This window comes from Oryctolagus cuniculus, chromosome 14 (assembly GCF_051225735.1).
Source record: "Oryctolagus cuniculus isolate XC-2025 breed Fujian yellow rabbit chromosome 14, ASM5122573v1, whole genome shotgun sequence".
Lineage (NCBI taxonomy): Eukaryota > Metazoa > Chordata > Mammalia > Lagomorpha > Leporidae > Oryctolagus > Oryctolagus cuniculus.
Genome location: NC_142880.1, coordinates 11,173,940 through 11,191,389, shown reverse-complemented (window position 1 = coordinate 11,191,389; position 17,450 = coordinate 11,173,940). Strand labels below are relative to the sequence as shown.

Here is a 17,450-nt window from a genome sequence, read left to right as displayed (position 1 = left end):
CTTCAACAGTTTATTGGACTTCACCAGAGAGAAAACACTTCTAAGGCTATGGCTCATTAGTTCTGTGCTCTCAACTATTGAATTTAAACATTTATCTAGAAACTAGATAAATGACAGAGAGCAGAAAAAGTTTTAAAAAACTTAAAGTGGAAAATTTAACATGTCTGTGATTAACTTTCATTATCTTGATGTTATTAGTGAAAGAAATGACTAATGAGTGATGAATGAGATTTGTATACTTTGTTTTTAAGATCATATACTCAGAATAATTTTCTGTAGTCAGATTTAAGATGATCATGCATCTAGATTCTCAAAATATATTCTTGATATCTCTCTTCCATTCAACCACTTAAAAACTATCAATTTGTTGATTACATAATGAGGTTGCTTGGTTAAAATAAGAAGAAAAAAGAAAAGCAGGGTGTAAGCAGTAAAACAAGTGGTAACTCCTCAGAACTCTGAATATAGGCCTACCATATGACCCAGCCATTCCACTCCTGGGAATACGATCTAGTGTAGGATGTTGAATATTGGGAACAGAGTTGAGGAATTAGCATTTGACTCAAAAGAAGACAAGAGAGACACTGAGATGGAATCAGTACTGGCATCACTAGAAACCTACACCCAGAGTTTGACTGGAGGGTTAACCTATTCTCCACTGAGGAAGGATTAGAATTACTACTTGAACAATACATTATGCTACATTTAGTTTATCATAATATTCTTGCTTAAGTTAATTCATTGGTTAACCTTTGGTTAATTTTATATCATGGCAACTTTTTTTAATTCCCTTCCCTTTCCCTTTCTTCTTCTTTTTTTTTTTTTTTTAAGATATATTTGAAAGTCAGAGTTACACAAAAAGAAGCAGAGACAGAAAGAGAGAGAGAGAGAGAGAGAGAGAAAGAGAGAGAGAGAGAGGTCTTCCATCTGCTGGTTCACTCCCCAGTTGGCCGCAATGGCTGGAGCTGCACTGATCCGAAGCCAAGAGGCAGGAGCTTCTTCCTGGTTTCCCATGAGGGTGCAGGGGCCCAAGGACTTGGGCCATCCTCCACTGCTTTCCTAGGCCATTACAGAGAGCTGGATAGGAAGTAGAGCAGCCGGGACTTGAACCGGGGTCCATATGGGATGCTGGCATTGCAGGCAGTGGCTTAACCTGCTACGCCACAGTGCCAGCCCTCAACTTCTTTTGCAGTTATTACCAAATCCCAATAAAAGAACCCATGAGAGAGAGGCATTTGGCATAGTAGTTAAGACATCTTGGGATGCCTTCATCCCACATCAGAATGCTTGGAAGTCCTGGCTCTGTTTCTGATCCAGCTTCCTGCTAATGTCACTCTGAGAGGCAGCAGGTGATGGCACAAGTAACTGGATTCCTGCTACCCACAAGGGAACATGGACTGAGTTCAAGGCCCCTGGCTTCAGCCTGAGCCAGCCCTGGATTTGTGGGCATTTGAGGAGTGAAACAGCAGATGAAAGATCCCTCTCTTCCTGGTTTTCAAATGAATTATTAAAAAAAAAAAAACTCACAGATATTTTTAACCTGAATCTACCAGATCCAACTTACAAGTGCCATCAAGGTTCTTGTGCTCTATGATAGCAATCTTACAACGTGTTTTCTAAATAAAGTCTGTTTCTGATTTAAATGTCCATCAAGCTGGTACTGATCATGTTCTTTGTTTTCTGTATTTACACCTTAATACCTGGGGCTTTTCTGACATTGCCTCTCCCAGCATGTGCAGTTCCTAGAGCTAGCAGACAACTCTGTAGACTCTTCCTTCATGAACAAACCAAGCAATCCAGAGTTCACACCCTAACCATTTACTTTGGCTTTCACAGTGTGAGCTAATTTTCACCTGCCCTAATCACCCAAGATCAGGAATCAGACAATTAGAGACGGAGCCTATGTATGCCCTAGAGCACAGTGAAATTGGCCCAAAATTGTGCAGCAGCAAGTTAAGCCCTGCTTGGGATTCCAGCATTCCATATCAGAGAACTGGTTTAAGCCCCAGCTCCCTGTTAATGTGCCTGAGAACGCAGTGAAATTTAGGGAGTGAACCACCAGATGGAAGATCTCTTTCTCCTTCTGTCTCTCCCTTTCTCTGTCACTCTGACTCCCAAGTAAAAATAAATAAATAAATAATGAATATTTTTAAGAAAGCAAGCAAGCCAAACTGGGTGATCTTGAGCTGCTTGTACTTCCTCACCTCTTGTGTCCTATTTTTAGGGAATTTGTGAGCCTAAACGTCTTCCTTCATGACAGTCTTTGCCTTGTTTGTGCATCTTTCCACAATTAACTGAACACCACCTACCCTTTCAACAACTTCTACTTGTAATTGTGGTGCCTTAACTTGTAGCACATTTTAATAGTTAACTCATTTTATATTATTATCATTCTGGAAAGGATCACATAAAGAACTTTCCAAAGCTGATCCAGGCTATCATTTAATTTTTAAATTTTGCAGTGGAAACTTTTGTCTAATACAATGCCTGTCTCCAAATTGGTATAACACTATAGGACTTTTGTAAAATGTTCAAATGATAGACCACAGAATTGTCATGTAAACATGGCTATAAGTGGACATGAGATTTCTGTTTCTGAGAAAACAGAGTCCACTTACTTATCCCTATTTCTCCCAAGGTGTGCAAGTAGAAGCCCTGAATACTACAAATAAAACAAACAGAAGACTCTGACAGGTGGAGAGAAAAGGGCAGACTGATTATAAACCACAGAGCTTGAGGCATGATACAGTGGTTAAGGTCCTGGATTTTCTCCTTGCTGCATATGTTCCAAACTTAATAAAATGAAAAACTGGAAGTGCCAATGGGCACAAGCAGACACACAATTTCCCCAACATCTCAGGAAAAGGATAGCCTGGTAAGACTAAATATTTGTATAAGAGGGTGGAAACTTAATCTTATTATATAATAACAACTCCAGCTAATCATCACAAAATCTATTGTCTCTCAACTCTACCAGCAAAGGCCAAGTGGGGAGCCTACATTTCCAAATTTGTCATGTTGTAACAAAGATCACAAACACCCCTTCCCAGATGGCACCTGAAAAGGAAAGTAGAGACAGCCAGCTGTCATCTCATTAGCTGGCAACAACCACACCCACATTGTTGGTGGAGACAACATGGAAAACCTGAACTTGCATTGACACTTGCCAGCAAAGAAGTGTCCTCCTCCTCGCTAGAGTTGTACCAGAGGAAGCTCACTGGACAGCCAAACCTCACCATCAGTGATGATGGAGCGATTATCACAAGGGTCAGTAGAGGACACAGAGGGAGCTAAAACTCCCACCTCTGTCCAGCAGTAACAAGGCATCTCCACTCAGAGGTGTTGTTATAGGCTCAGCAGAGAACTTGGCCTGCTGCCTCCACCTGGCAATAATGAGGTGATGCTGCCATTTCCCATGCCAGGGTGTGTGAGTAACAAAGAGGAGTGGGATGAGAAGAGGGAAGGGGAGGAGGAGGAGGAGATGGAGAAATTGCCAGGTGAAATAGAAAGCTTGAGTCTATAGCATAATATAAATCTCCAGGTTTCAATCTGAAAATCAATTATTCCAAGGACAACACAGAAGATCTTAGACTGAATGAAAAAGGATTATTACTAGATGTCAATCAATACCAAGATGTTCAAAATGTTAGAATTATCTGATAAAGATTTTAAGGTAGGTGAACGTAAGAATTTTCTGAGTGAAAATGAAAATATAACACATCATATTTGAGCGACACAGCTAAAGCAGTGCAATGAGGGAAGCTTATAGCAGTAAATGCATAACTTAAAAAAAAGTGCCAAATCAATAATACAAGCTCCCACTTCAAGAAACTAGAAAAAAAGAGAAAAATAGAAAACTTTCCAGTTGCAAAGACAGTATAAACAATAATAAAAGTAGAATAAAATTCCTTGGTTGCTATGATCTGAATTTTATTTTTGGTGTACCCCAAAGCCCCAGGTTTTAAAGGCTTGTTTCCCAAAGTCTTGTGATAATGGTACTAAAAAGGGTGGAAACTTAATCTGATTATGTTGGTTAGACATGAGACCTTTGGGAAATTATTAGATTGAATTAGGTTATTAAAGTGAATCCCCCATGACTGAATGTGATTGCTTTATAGGGAGCAACAGAACCACACACTGTCCCTCTTGCCACATGATATTTCTTATCACCTTGGGACTGTGCCAGCAAGAATGCCAGTACCAGATGCCAAACCAGTGAGGCTGCCCAATCTTGTACTGTGAGGCTCCCAAATTATGAGCTAAAGTAAGCCTCCTTCCTTCATGAATAGCTTGTCTAGGTATTTCATTGGAGTTATAAAAAGCTGACTAATACACTAATGAATATTGACTTAAAAAAACCTTTATTTAGAGTATTAGTAAATAGAACTCAACAATATATATATAAAAGCATTATACACCATGACCTAGTGGGTTTGATCAACCTAGTGGGTTTTATCTATAGATGCAAGAATGTTTCAATATTTAAAAATCAATAATAATCAAACATTAACTAGGCTAAAGAAGGAAATAACAAGATCATATGAAGCAGTGCAAAACAGGCATTTGACAAAAGTCAACACCCATTAATGATGAAAAAGTTTCAGAAAAGTAGGAATAGGAGGGAACTTTCTCAGCTTGATGAAAAACATCTACCAAAATACCCTTATATCTCACATACTAAACAGTCAAAGAATGAATGTTTTTCCTTAAGATTAGGAACAAGGTAGGCTGTCTAATTTTACCATTCATATGCAATAAATTAAAATTAAAAATTCTGGCTTAAAATTCTTGCAAGTACATAAGGCAAGAAAAGTTACACATATAGGAAAGGAAAAAAAAAATAAAATGTCCCTATTTAGAAATTCCAAAGAATCTATTAAAAAATCCTAGAACTAATAAGCAAGTTCATCAAAGTTTTAGGATACATTATAGAAACACAAAAAATTGCTTGTACTTCTATATAATAACAATGAGCACCTACACAACAAAATTAAAACCACAATACTACCTTTATAATCACTCAAAAAATGAAATGTTGAAGCGAAAGTCTAAGAAAATACACAATTTCTTTTAACAAAATTTCTTGTAGACTTAAGTAATAAAAGATTAATTAAAGAAATAAAAGCATTTCTAAATAAGTGGAGAATACATACTGTGTTTGCAGATTGGAAGATTCAACATAGCAAGGATGTCAATTTTCCCCAAATTTGTATCTGAGTTTAATGCAATTCCTATCAAGATCGTGGTGAAACTTTTTGTGGCCATAGACAGATTATTCTAAAATGTACACAGAAGATCAAAGAAATTAGAAAGCTGAAATAGTTTTGAAAAAGAAATAGCATGAGAGGAATTAGTCTACCTGATTCCAGACTTGTTATCTTACAGCAACAATAACCAGTTCTATGTGCTATTGGGGAGGGGACAATTACATAAATCAGTGGAGCAGAACATGGGCCATAGAAATAAACACATAGGTCCAAAAGAAATTCAATGGAAGAAAAGTGTCCTGTTAAACAAATTGTGCTGAACCTGTTGGACACCTATAGTTCCAAAAAACAAACAAACAAACAAAAAAGAACTTCAAGGTATATCTCACATCTTATACCAAAAATAATTCAAAATAGATAACAAAATTGAATGTAAAATATAAAACTATAAAGTTTTTAGAAAAGAATAGGAGAGGCCGGCGCCGTGGCTTACTAGGCTAATCCTCCACCTTGCGGCGCCGGCACACCGGGTTCTAGTCCCAGTCGGGCAGGGTGCCGGATTCTGCCCCGGTTGCCCCTCTTCCAGGCCAGCTCTCTGCTGTGGCCAGGGAGTGCAGTGGAGGATGGTCCAAGTGCTTGGGCCCTGCAACCCAAGGGAGACCAGGAGAAGCACCTGGCTCCTGCCATTGGATCAGCACAGTGCGCCGGCCACAGCGGCCATTGGAGGATGAACCAATGGCAAAAGGAAGACCTTTCTCCCTGTCTCTCTCTCACTGTCCACTCTGCCTGTCAAATAAAAAAAAAAAAAAAGAATAGGAGAAAGTCTCTGAGATCCAGGGGCTGGGTAAAGAATACTTGACACTGAAAGAATGATCGATGAAAGGGAAAAATTCTGATAAACTGATTTGTTCAAAATTTAAAATTTTGGGTTAGCAAAGTTCCTGTTAATAGGATGAGAAGAGAAGAAACAGAATGGAAAGAAATATTTGAAATCATGTATCTTACAAAGGACTATATTCAAAATATGCAAAGAAATTTCAAAATTCACAGTAAAAAAGGCAAAGAATCCAATAAGAGCATAAGATGGACAAAAGTCTTCAAAAGACATTTCACAGAAGATGGGATACAGATGGCAGACAAAACTGTTAAAAAGTGACTCAACATTATTAGCTGTTAGGTTAAAAAGAAACACAATGAAGTAACACTGAACACCTATTAGAATAAAAAGGAACCACTGACACACATACATACTTAAAGGAATGGCCACAGCTTTGTGCTAAGTGAAAAAATGAAGCCGATGCCAACATGTTACTTGTTATATGACTTCCTTTTACAGCATTTTCAAAAGGGAAAACTATAAAAATGGAGAACAAACTAGTGGTTGCTAGGGTTCCAGGAGGGCATGGGGTAGAAAGAAAGTGAGGGTGGCTGCAAAAGGGCAAGATGGGGGATCCTTGTGGCTATGAAACTGCTCTGCATCTCGACTGTGTCAATGTCACTGATTGTGACTTTGTACAATGTTGTACTCTACTGTGGTGGTAAGATGTTACCATTGGAGGAAACTGAGTCCAATGAGTCTCTGCATTATCTCTTAACAACTATCTGTGAGTATACAGGTATAAACAAAAGGTTTACTTTTAAAAGGATTTTAAAATGAGGCGAGAATCAGAAATTTACCAAGCAACCACAAATGTGACAAAATTGAAGGGCTTCTGCCACACACTCTGGGCAACTGGATTGTTCTTCATGTGGGATCAAATTCTAGAGATTTCAGAAGCATCATTTTTTGATAATTTGGCAGATGGTAATCATTAGTCCCAATGTCTACAAATAAACAAAAAAGTGACAAACAGGACATCTCTGGCAAGGATGAGGAGGGAGCAATAGAAGAGGAGAAAAAAGTGAAACTTCCAAAAACAAAGGAAACCCCAGGGGCAACATTCACATCTATACTAATGCGTCTATAAAGTACAACCAGTTCCCAGATCACGCAAAATTAACTGATTCTCATCTTTTTGTGAATTAAAAATGTTTTCCTGAGAGAAATAAGGATGGAAACTAATTCCTCGGTTGATAAGCACTCTTTCTCCAATATATAGATTACTTAGCTCAATATGAGTTCTCTGGAATGAGATCCCATCTGAACCCTCTGAGAGTTAACTTGACTGCAATGTCATCTGATTTTCTCAGAGGCAACTTATTTTACAGTTATAAACATAGAAACCAAACTTTGCTGATAGTTGGGAATCCTACCTCTTTCCCATCTTTTTTGGGCAGAGCTAACCACCTGGAACAAAGTAGTGCTATCTGTAGCACAATGGGGAAATCTGTGGCTTTTTCTCCAGTTACTGCTGCTGTCTCTCTGTATTTCACATTATTATTTTTTTTTTAGTTTTATTTGACAGATAGTTAGACAGTGAGAGAAAGAGACAGAGAGAAAGGTCTTCCTTCCTTCCTTCCTTCCCATATGGCCGCTACAACTGGAGCTACGCTGATCCGAAGCCAGGAGCCAGGTGCTTCCTCCTGGTCTCCCATGCGGGTGCAGGGACCCAAGCACTTGGGCCACAGCAGAGAGCTGGACTGGAAGAGGAACTACCGGAACTAGAAGCTGGCGCCCATATGGGATGCCGGTGCTGCAGGCATATGATTAACCAAGTGAGCCATGGCGCCAGCCCCTATTTCACATTATTCAATATCCACTTCACTGATATATCACTGGAGTTCTAATATAATAGTAATAGCTAATTCTCACTGAGTACTCACTATGCATCAGACACATTCCAGGCACTATAAACAGAGAGAGAGAGAGAAAGAGTTGGAGACAGAGAGCCCCCATCCATTTGTTCACCCCCCAAAATGTCCTAACCCTGTGATTAGGTTGGGCTGAAGCTGGAAGCCAGAGACTCAATCTAGGTTTTCCACATGCATGGCAGGAACTCAAGTACATGAGCTATCACTGCTGCCTCTCAGGGTCTGCATTAGGAGGAACGTGGAGTCAGGAGCCAGAGATGGGTGTTGAACCCATTCATTTTGATAAGAGATGTAGGCATTTTAACCAGCATCTCAACCACTAAACTAAACATTCATCCATAAGCACTTTATGTATAAAATATTTATATATTTATTAACTCCTTATTTAGTCCCATTTAGTATTCATTAACACTGAACATTTGTTAACTGTTGATAAATTAGCATTTATTAACTGCCTAACAACCTTAAGGATTAGATTGTTTTAATTTTACAGATGAATTACAGAAAGGGAAATTAATTTAACCTATGTGACACCTGTGCTACTAAACAGAGAGTCCTGGAAACAAATACAAGGGGTTTTTATATTGGAGCTTATGCTGTGAGCACAGTTAACCACTGTGTTTTTTTTGCCTTTCATTAAATGGTATTAGATTATGACGTCTGTGACAGTACTCTGAAACCTGTGATACAATTGTGAACTGAAAATGATCACTTGGACTAGTGAGATGGCATTGGTACATGCCACCTTGATGGGATTGTATTGGGATCCCCTGGCATGATTCTAACTCCACCATTTGGGGCAAGCCTGATTGAACATGTCCCAAATTGTACATCTCCTCCCTCTCTTATTCCCACTCTTATATTTAACAGGGATCATTTTTCAGTTAAAATTTAAACACTTAAGAATAATTGTGTGTTAATCACAGAGTTCAACCAATAGTACTAGAACAAAACAAAGAGAAAATACTAAAATGGATAAAGTATTACATTGTACATCAATAGTCAGGACAAGGGCTGATCAAGTCACTGTTTCTCATAGTGTCCATTTCATTTCAACAAGTTTCCCCTTTGGTGCTCAGTTAGTTGTCGCTGATCAGGGAGAACATATGATATTTGTCCCTTTGGACAAATGACCAGATTTCGTTGTTTTTGACTGCTGTATAGTATTCTATAGAGTACATGTCCCATAATTTCCTTATCCAGTCTACTGTTGATGGGCATTTGGGTTGGTTCCAGGTCTTAGCTATTGTGAATTGAGCTGCAATAAACATTAATGTGCAGACAGCTTGTTTGTTTGCCAATTTCATTTCCTTTGGGTAAATTCCAAGGAGTGGTATGGTTGGGTTGAATGGCAGGGTTATATTCAGGTTTCTGAGGAATCTCCAGACTGACTTCCATAGTGGCTTAACCAGTTTGCATTCCCACCAACAGTGGGTTAGTGTCCCTTTTTCCCAACATCCTCACCAGCATCTGTTGTTGGTAGATTTCTGAATGTGAACTATTCTAACCGGGGTGAGGTGAAACCTCATTGTGGTTTTGATTTGCATTTCCCTGATTGCTAGTGATCTTGAACATTTTTTCATGTGTCTGTTGGCCATTTGGATCTCCTCTTTTGAAAAATGTCTATTGAGGTCCTTGGCCCATCTCTTAAGTGGGTTGTTTGTTTTGATGTTGTGGAGTTTCTTGATTTCTTTGTAGATTCTGATTATCAACCCTTTATCTGTTGCATAGTTTGCGAATATTTTTCCCATTCTAGTCCAAGTGATCAATTTCAGTTCACAATTGATCACACTGATAGGTCCAAGAGTCAAAGGAATCACACAAACAAGTCTAGTGTCTACTAATACTAGCTGATAGAATCAAAAAGGGAGAGAACAATCCATCATGGGAAGTGGGATACACAGTAAACTCATAGAATGGCAGATGTCCTAAATAGCACTCTGGCCTCAGAATCAGCCCTTAAGGCATTCAGATCTGGCTGAAGAGCCCATGAGAGTATTTTAGGCATGGATAGCCAAGACACCCTGGGGGAAAAAAAAAAAAAAAAGGAAGACCTAAATGGAAGATCTCTGTGAGTGAGATCCCAGTGGAAAGAATGGGGCCATCAAAGAAGGAGGTACCTTTCTCTGAAGGGAGAGAGAACTTCCACTTTGACTATGACTATGACCCTGTCAGAATAAGATTGAAGTTGGTGAACTCAAAAGGCTTCCATAGCCTTGGAAACTCATGACTAGAGCCTAGGGAGATTTCTGACACCATAAACAAGAGTGTCAAATTGTTAAGTCAACTACAGGAGTCACTGTGTACTTACTTCTCATGTGGGATCTGTCCTTAGTTTGTTGTCCAATGTGAAGTAATGCTAGTTCTGAAAGAGTATTTTACACTTTGTGTTTCTGTGTGGGTGCAAACTGATGAAATCTTTACTTAATATATACTGAACTGATCTTCTGTATATAAAGATAATTGAAAATGAATCTTGATGTGAATGGAATGGGAGAGGGAGCGGGAGATGGGAGGGGTGTGAGTGGGAGGGAAATTATGGGGGTGGGGAGCCATTGTAATCCATTAACTGTACTTTGAAAATTTATATTTATAAATAAAAAATTAAAAAAGAAACCTGTGATACAAATATAGAGACAGAGGCTAACTAGTTGTGTCTTGCATTTTGATGCAGCCAACCACCTGAATTTTGGCTAATGATAAGTCTGCATAAGTGGCACACATCACCTCCAGGCCTAACCCATGAAATCTTCGCACCATCAACTTTTGCTTTCCTATTCTTTGGTGGAATGGTAAGGAGTTCAGGACCTAGAGGAGGCAGAGCTGCAAACTGGAGAGAGGCTTTATTCTTGCCCGCTGATGGGAAGAACGACCGAACCAGCAACAGCCATGTGGGACTGTTGCTTCAGTAGGAAAGAAACGTTGACATTCTGGGGCTCTTTAAATTTGGCATTGTTTATTGTTAGCCAAACTTGAGTAAACACAGGGTGTTAGGAGCAGTGCTATTATCTGAGTTCTCTTCTGTCTTTTGCTTTTTTTCTTTTCATATATCAAACGAAGTTCTAAATTTTCCAAGATTTTGTTTTCAGCCTTCTAGTCTTTATTCACTTTACTCACCCATCTACTAATCAATTTCATGCGTCAGTGATCTGTTCCAAGTGAGTAAATCCAAGAGTTCCCCCATCCCTCTCTCTTTGCAGGGATAATGCTTCCCTCCGTCATTTGGTTGCCTGTGTCTAGGTGGCCTCTTCCTCATTCTTTAGATGAGTAGTGGCCAAAACCTACTTTGTCTTCTCCACTGATCTGGTTGCCACTATATGCCCAGACTGGGAACAAAGCATTGTGTTTCTGTTTGACTCTTCTGTCCCCTATCCTACTTCTCACAGTTCAATCAATTATTCCAATATTCTCCCTCTTTAGCTCCTGTCTTTTCACTTAAAGATTTATTTATTTGAAAGGTAGAAAGATGGAAAGAGGGAGGGAGAGAGGGAGGGAAAGAGAGGGGTGGGGGGAAGAGAGACAGAGAGAGAGAGAGACTCTTTCATCCTCTGGTCCACTCCCCAAATGCCACACTCCATTTGTGTCTCCCACATGAGTGGCAGGTAAGACTTAGATCACTAAGGTACACTATCAGGAAGCTGGGTCAGAAGCACGGAATAGCCAGGACTCAACTTGGCACTCTGATATGGCATATGAGTGGTAGCTTAACCTGCTGAACCATGATGCCCACCCCATCCTCTGTTTTCCGTTCTGTTTTCCATGCTTGCTGCAGTGCTCTTTTTCTGAATTGTGCATCCTCTCCCAAACTTTGTATCCCTATTTTCTTTTTTTTTTTTTTTTTTTGACAGGCAGAGTGGATAGTGAGAGAGAGAGACAGAGAGAAAGGTCTTCCTTTGCTGTTGGTTCACCCTCCAATGGCTACAGCGGCCAGCGCGCTGCAGCCGGCTCACCGCGCTGATCTGAAGCCAGGAGCCAGGTGCTTCTCCTGCTCTCCCATGGGGTGTAGGGCCCAAGCACTTGGGCCACCCTCCACTGCACTCCCTGGCCACAGCAGAGAGCTGGCCTGGAAGAGAGGCAACCAGGACAGAATCCAGCGCCCCAACCTGGACTAGAACCCGGTGTGCCGGCGCTGCAAGGTGGAGGATTAGCTTATTGAGCCGCGGCGCCGGCTGAATCCCTATTTTCTTTACGTCAGTCTTGTTCTAACCCCCATAATCAAAACTTAATAAGTCATGCTAAAGTCACCAATAGCTATTAACTGCTGTAATAATTAAATGTCACAATTTAACAGAGTGATCAAAACAATAATAATTAAATAATTTCTAGCTTCATTTAATTCTCATATACTCCAGTGCATACGTTATGCTCCAGCTAAAGAGTACAACTTTTAATCTGAACAACCTAGGATATTCTCAACCACATGCAGGATTTTTCTGTGTCTACTCCCGCATCTTGATTTTTCAAAACAGTGACTTTGTGCCAAGTTCTACCTCAAATAGAGGACTTTCTAGAAGCCTTTTTGAAGCAATACTTCCTGTTATGAAAAAGAGTTAAAGGTATACCAAATGGGAAAACAATATAATAATCCCATGTGTACCCACTATACAGCTTCAATAATTACCAACTGATACCTATATTTGACTTATGTGTACACCTACCCACTACCTTTTTCATCAGGTTCCAAGCTGAATACACTCATTTCCTCTTTTTGTATCTCTCCTGCAGCACTTTTTGTATCTCTTTCTTTTTGTATCTCCTTCTTTTTGTATCTCTCCTGATAGCTGTGTCTCACCCTCTCTCCTAGAGTTAAAGTCCCTTGAAGGTAAGGCCCCTGTGCTGCTGCCCTTTAGCACCTATCAAGAACCACACAGTGTCCTGAGTCTAAGGGCAAAAACAACACACTTCCTGAATTTGAACAGAAACTCTTACAATTATTTTAAAAGAAGTTATTTTGCTCAGATCTAGTAATGATATCTTTTGACAAAATTATCTCTGTACAAAGCTGACATGAGCACCAATCCCAATTTTAAATTTTCAGAGGAGAGCCATGTGCTTTTTTAGTAATCCAGTGCCCTGTTTGGATTATCTCAATAATCACTCAATTCAATGCCGAGCGTTAGCTCAGGGTGACATTGGATAAATCGTGTGGAATTAGCATAGTGAATATATTCTCTTTGCCTGTTTCCTTATTAGAAAATTGCATATTCCCATTCTAGCTCACAAGAGAATTATGAGATTAAATAGGGTAGTCATCTACTGATTATACAGGTTATGACCATTCCGAATTTCTTTTTTTTTTTTGCCCTTTCTGAATGTGTTGTCCAAGTTTGTATTTTTGTTATTTACTAACTCTTCTCTCAAACGATGATGTAAAGAATGAAAGAGGAGATATAGCTTAAATTATTTAGTAGTGGGGGTCAGTAAAAAATTGGCAGGAGGAAAAATCAATGCCATTATCTAAAATGAAGATCATCTGTCTTTTATTATCATGAACAATATAGAATCATCTGTGAAGCATTTTGAAATCCTTAGAAAATATCTCTATTTGTGGTTGTAAGTGCTTGTATATCTAGTATGTGTCTTGTTATCACGGACAGTCTTACATTTTTTCAAATTTAATATTTCATTGATTCAAGAATTTCATCATACCTCAAGAGAACAAAATTAAAAGCATGAACTTCATAAATCAATTCACTATTTTCCATGATAATCTCTAATGTTGAGAATTGTGTTTCATTTCTATTATGCTTATGCACACTTTGGCATAAAATACTAAATCCAAAATTAAATAAAAATGGGATTATAGAAAAGACTATGCAAAAAAACTCTATCTGATCTATGGTCAACTAATCTTTGACAAAGTCTCCAAGAATGCACAGTGGGAAAGGATAACGTCTTCAATAAATGTGTTGAGAAAACTGGATATCTTCATGTAAAAAGAAAAAAAGAGAGAAGAAAAGAAAGTAATTGAATTCTAATTTTACACCATACACAAAAAAGTCAACTCAAAATGGATTAAAGACTTAAACTTGAGACCTGAAACTAAAACTCCTAGAAGAAACCAAAATAAAAGCTCCAGGATTTTGGTCTTAGCAATGAATTCTTGTATCTAACAACAAAAGCATACGTGACAAAGGCAAAAACAAACAAGAGGAATTGCATCAAACTAAAAAGTTTCTGCACAGCAAAGGAAACAGTCAACAAAATAAAAAAGCAATCTATGCAATGGGAGAAAATATTTGCCAACTATATATCCAGAAAGGGGTTAGTATCGAAAAATATAAGGAACTCTTAATAGCAAAACAAGCAAACAAAAACAAGTTATTTACCTGATTTAAAAATGAGAAAAGAGAGACAATGGCATCTCATATGAGTGTCAGTTCAAGCCCTGGCTGTTCCTCTTCCAATCTAGTTCCCTGCTAATGAGCCTGGCAAAGCATCAGAAGATGGCCCAGGTGCTTGGGCCCTTGTTACCCATATGAGAGATCCCGACAGAAATCCAGGCTCTTGGCTTCTGTGGGAAGTGAACCAGAGGATGGAAGATCGATCGATCTCTCTCTCTCTCTCTCTCCCTTCCTTTTGAATATATAAATATTTAAAAATTAAATAGATAAAAGGGCAAAGCATCTAAATATGCATTTTCCATAAAGGACATAAAAATGACCAACATGTATATGAAAAGGTGTCAATATCACTAGTCACCAGGGAAATACAAATCAAAGTCACAAAGAGATGTCACCTCCTATCTGTTAGGATTATATTATCAAAAACTCAAAAAGATAACAAATATTATTGAAGATGTGGAGAAAAGGGGACTTTTATATACATTGATAAAGGGAACATACATTTGATGTGATAAACTGTGGCAGTTACTCAAAAAAATTAAAATAACACTGCTACATGATCCAGGAATTTCACTTTTGACTATATATCCAAAGGAAATAAAATGAAATCATTATCTGCACTTCCATATTCAGTGTATCAGTATTCATAATAGCAATGATAGGGTATCAATCTGAGTGTTCACTGACTGATGGATGGGTATAGAAAATGTGGTGTACATGCAGTGAAATGATGTTTGATTTTTAAAAATCCTGATTTTTGCAATGATATGAATGAAACAGGAGGACATTATGTTAAGTGAAATAAACCAGGCACAGAAAGACAAATACTGCATGATTTCACTTACATGTGAAATTTAAACAGGTTAAACTCACAGAAAAAGAGAGTGGAAGGGTGTGTTACCCATAGTGTGGGGAATGCATGTGGAGGGAGATAAAATATATTTGTGAAAGGGTACAAACTTTCAGTTACAAAATAAATATATTCTAGGCTTGTGTTGTGGCACAGAGTGTTAAGCTACTACCTGCAATGCAGGCATCCAAGATGGTCAACAGCTCAAGTCCCAGCTATTCCACTGCCATTCCCTTTCCCTGCTAATGTGCCCAGCGAAACAGCAGAAGATCAAGCAAGTGCTTGGGCCTCTGCCACCCAGATGGAGTTCCTGGCTTTGGTCTGGCAGAGTGCTGAGTGTTGCAGGGCCATTTCAGGAATGAACTAGTGGACAAAAGATTCCCCCCCCTCCCTCTTCCCTCTCCCCTCTCCCCCCTTCCCTCTCCCCCTCCTCTCTCCCCTCACCCCTCTTTGTAATACTGCCTTTCAAATAAATAAAACTTCGAAAGAAAATATATTCTCAGGTACTAATGTGCTGTATAGTGAATATAGTTAATAATGTGTATTTGCAATTTACTAAGAGATGAGACCTTAAATATTCTCACAACAATTAAAGGTAACCAGGTGATGTAATATATTAATTAGCCTAATTATGGTATTATTTCACAACATATTCAAAAAATCAGATCAGAACATCATGTTGTACACCTTAAATATGTACAAATTTTGTGATGTTTGCTTTGATAAAACTGGAAAAACTTATTGACGAAAAAGGCATGCATAAGAAAACAATGACTATTTGAACAGTTACATCATTATGCAAGGTTGATGTTAGGGAAAAATGCTTGTAGGCAACAAGTGAGCCAGGAATCACCCAGCACCGTTATTTCAGAATGTCTTTGCAGTTTTCTGTTGATTTTATGTGCTGTCAACTCTGGTAGAATTATTTTTTTTTTATTTGACAGGTAGAGTTAGAGAGAGAGAGAGAGAGAGAGAGAGGTCTTCCTTCCGTTGGTTCACTCCCCAAATGGCTGCCACAGCCAGCGTGCTGCACCAATCTGAAGCCAGGAGCCAGGTGCTTCCTCCTGGTCTCCCATGCAGGTGCAGGGGCCCAAGCACCTGAACCGTTCTCCACTGCGTTCCTGGGCCACAGCAGAGAACTGGACTGGAAGAGGAGCAACTGGGACTAGAACCCGAAGCCCATATGGGATGCCGGCGCCACAGGCAGAGGATTAACCAAGTAAGCCACGGCACTGGCCATGTTATATTAGAGCAGGAGAGAATTATATACTTTGCTGACACTGACTAACATAGAGATCTCCAAAGATTTAAAGATACATATTTGTAGGGGCCAGCATTGTGACATAGTGGGTAAAGCTGCCACCTGCAGTGCCAGCTATCCCACATGGGACCAGTTCTAGTCCCAGCTGCTCCACTTCTGATCCAACTCTCTGCTACGGCCTGGGAAAGCAGTAGAAGATGGCCCAAGTGCTTGGACCCCTGCACCTATGTGGGTGACCGGGAAGATGCTCCTGGCTCCTGGCTTCAGATCAGTGTAGCTCCGGCTGTTGCAGCCAATTGGGGAGTTAACCAGCGGATGGAAGACCTCAGTCTCTCTCTCTCTGCCTCTCCTCTCTCTGTATAACTCGTGACTTTCAAATGAATAAATAAAATTTTTTGTTTTTTTAAAAAAATACATATTTGTAAAGACCCAGCTAGTTTACCACTGCAGAGGAAATATAGTGGACCTGGAGAAGTAACCTAGTTGAGCCCTCATTATTTGTGTTGGGCAGTGCCCTGCAATTGTGCAGAGATGCCTTGAGGGCCACACTGAGAACTGCTGGGCGACCTCATTCCAATTAGTAGCTCTGCCTTTATTGATCTTAATGAGATGTTTTGTATGGTTGCTCCTTTTTCATTAGTTCTGAATTTTAAAAATATTTATTTATCTGAAAGACAGTCACAGAGAGGGAGACAGAGGAGAGAGAGAGAGAGAGAGAGAGAGAGAGAGATTTCTGGGGGCCGGCGCTGTGGCGCAGTGGGTTAAAACCCTGGCCTGAAGCACCACCATCCCATATGGGCGCTGGTTCTAGTCCCAGCTGTTCCTCTTCCGGTCCAGCTCTCTGCTATGGCCTGGGATAGCAGTAGAAGATGGCCCAAGTGCTTGCGCTCCTGCACCCACATGGGAGACCCAGAATAAGCTCCTGGCTCCTGGCTTCAGGTTGGCACAGTTCCGGCCACTGCGGCCATCTGGAGAGTGAACCAGTGGATGGAAGATTTCTCTCTCTGTCTCTACCTCTCTCAGTAACTCTTCAAATA

The 17,450-nt window shown here is 39.6% G+C and overlaps 1 long non-coding RNA gene and 1 other non-coding gene across 6 annotated transcripts in view; one reads left to right on the top strand and one right to left on the bottom strand.

Moving 5' to 3' along the window:
* Positions 1 to 17,450, bottom strand: part of LOC103349541 (uncharacterized) — a 156,624-nt gene that overhangs the window by 94,682 nt on the left and 44,492 nt on the right. The gene's annotated exons all lie outside the window — the stretch shown is intronic.
* LOC127492884 (U11 spliceosomal RNA) lies at positions 6,909 to 7,035 on the top strand. Its single transcript, XR_007922712.1, has one exon. It is a non-coding gene; the product is annotated as a U11 spliceosomal RNA (small nuclear RNA).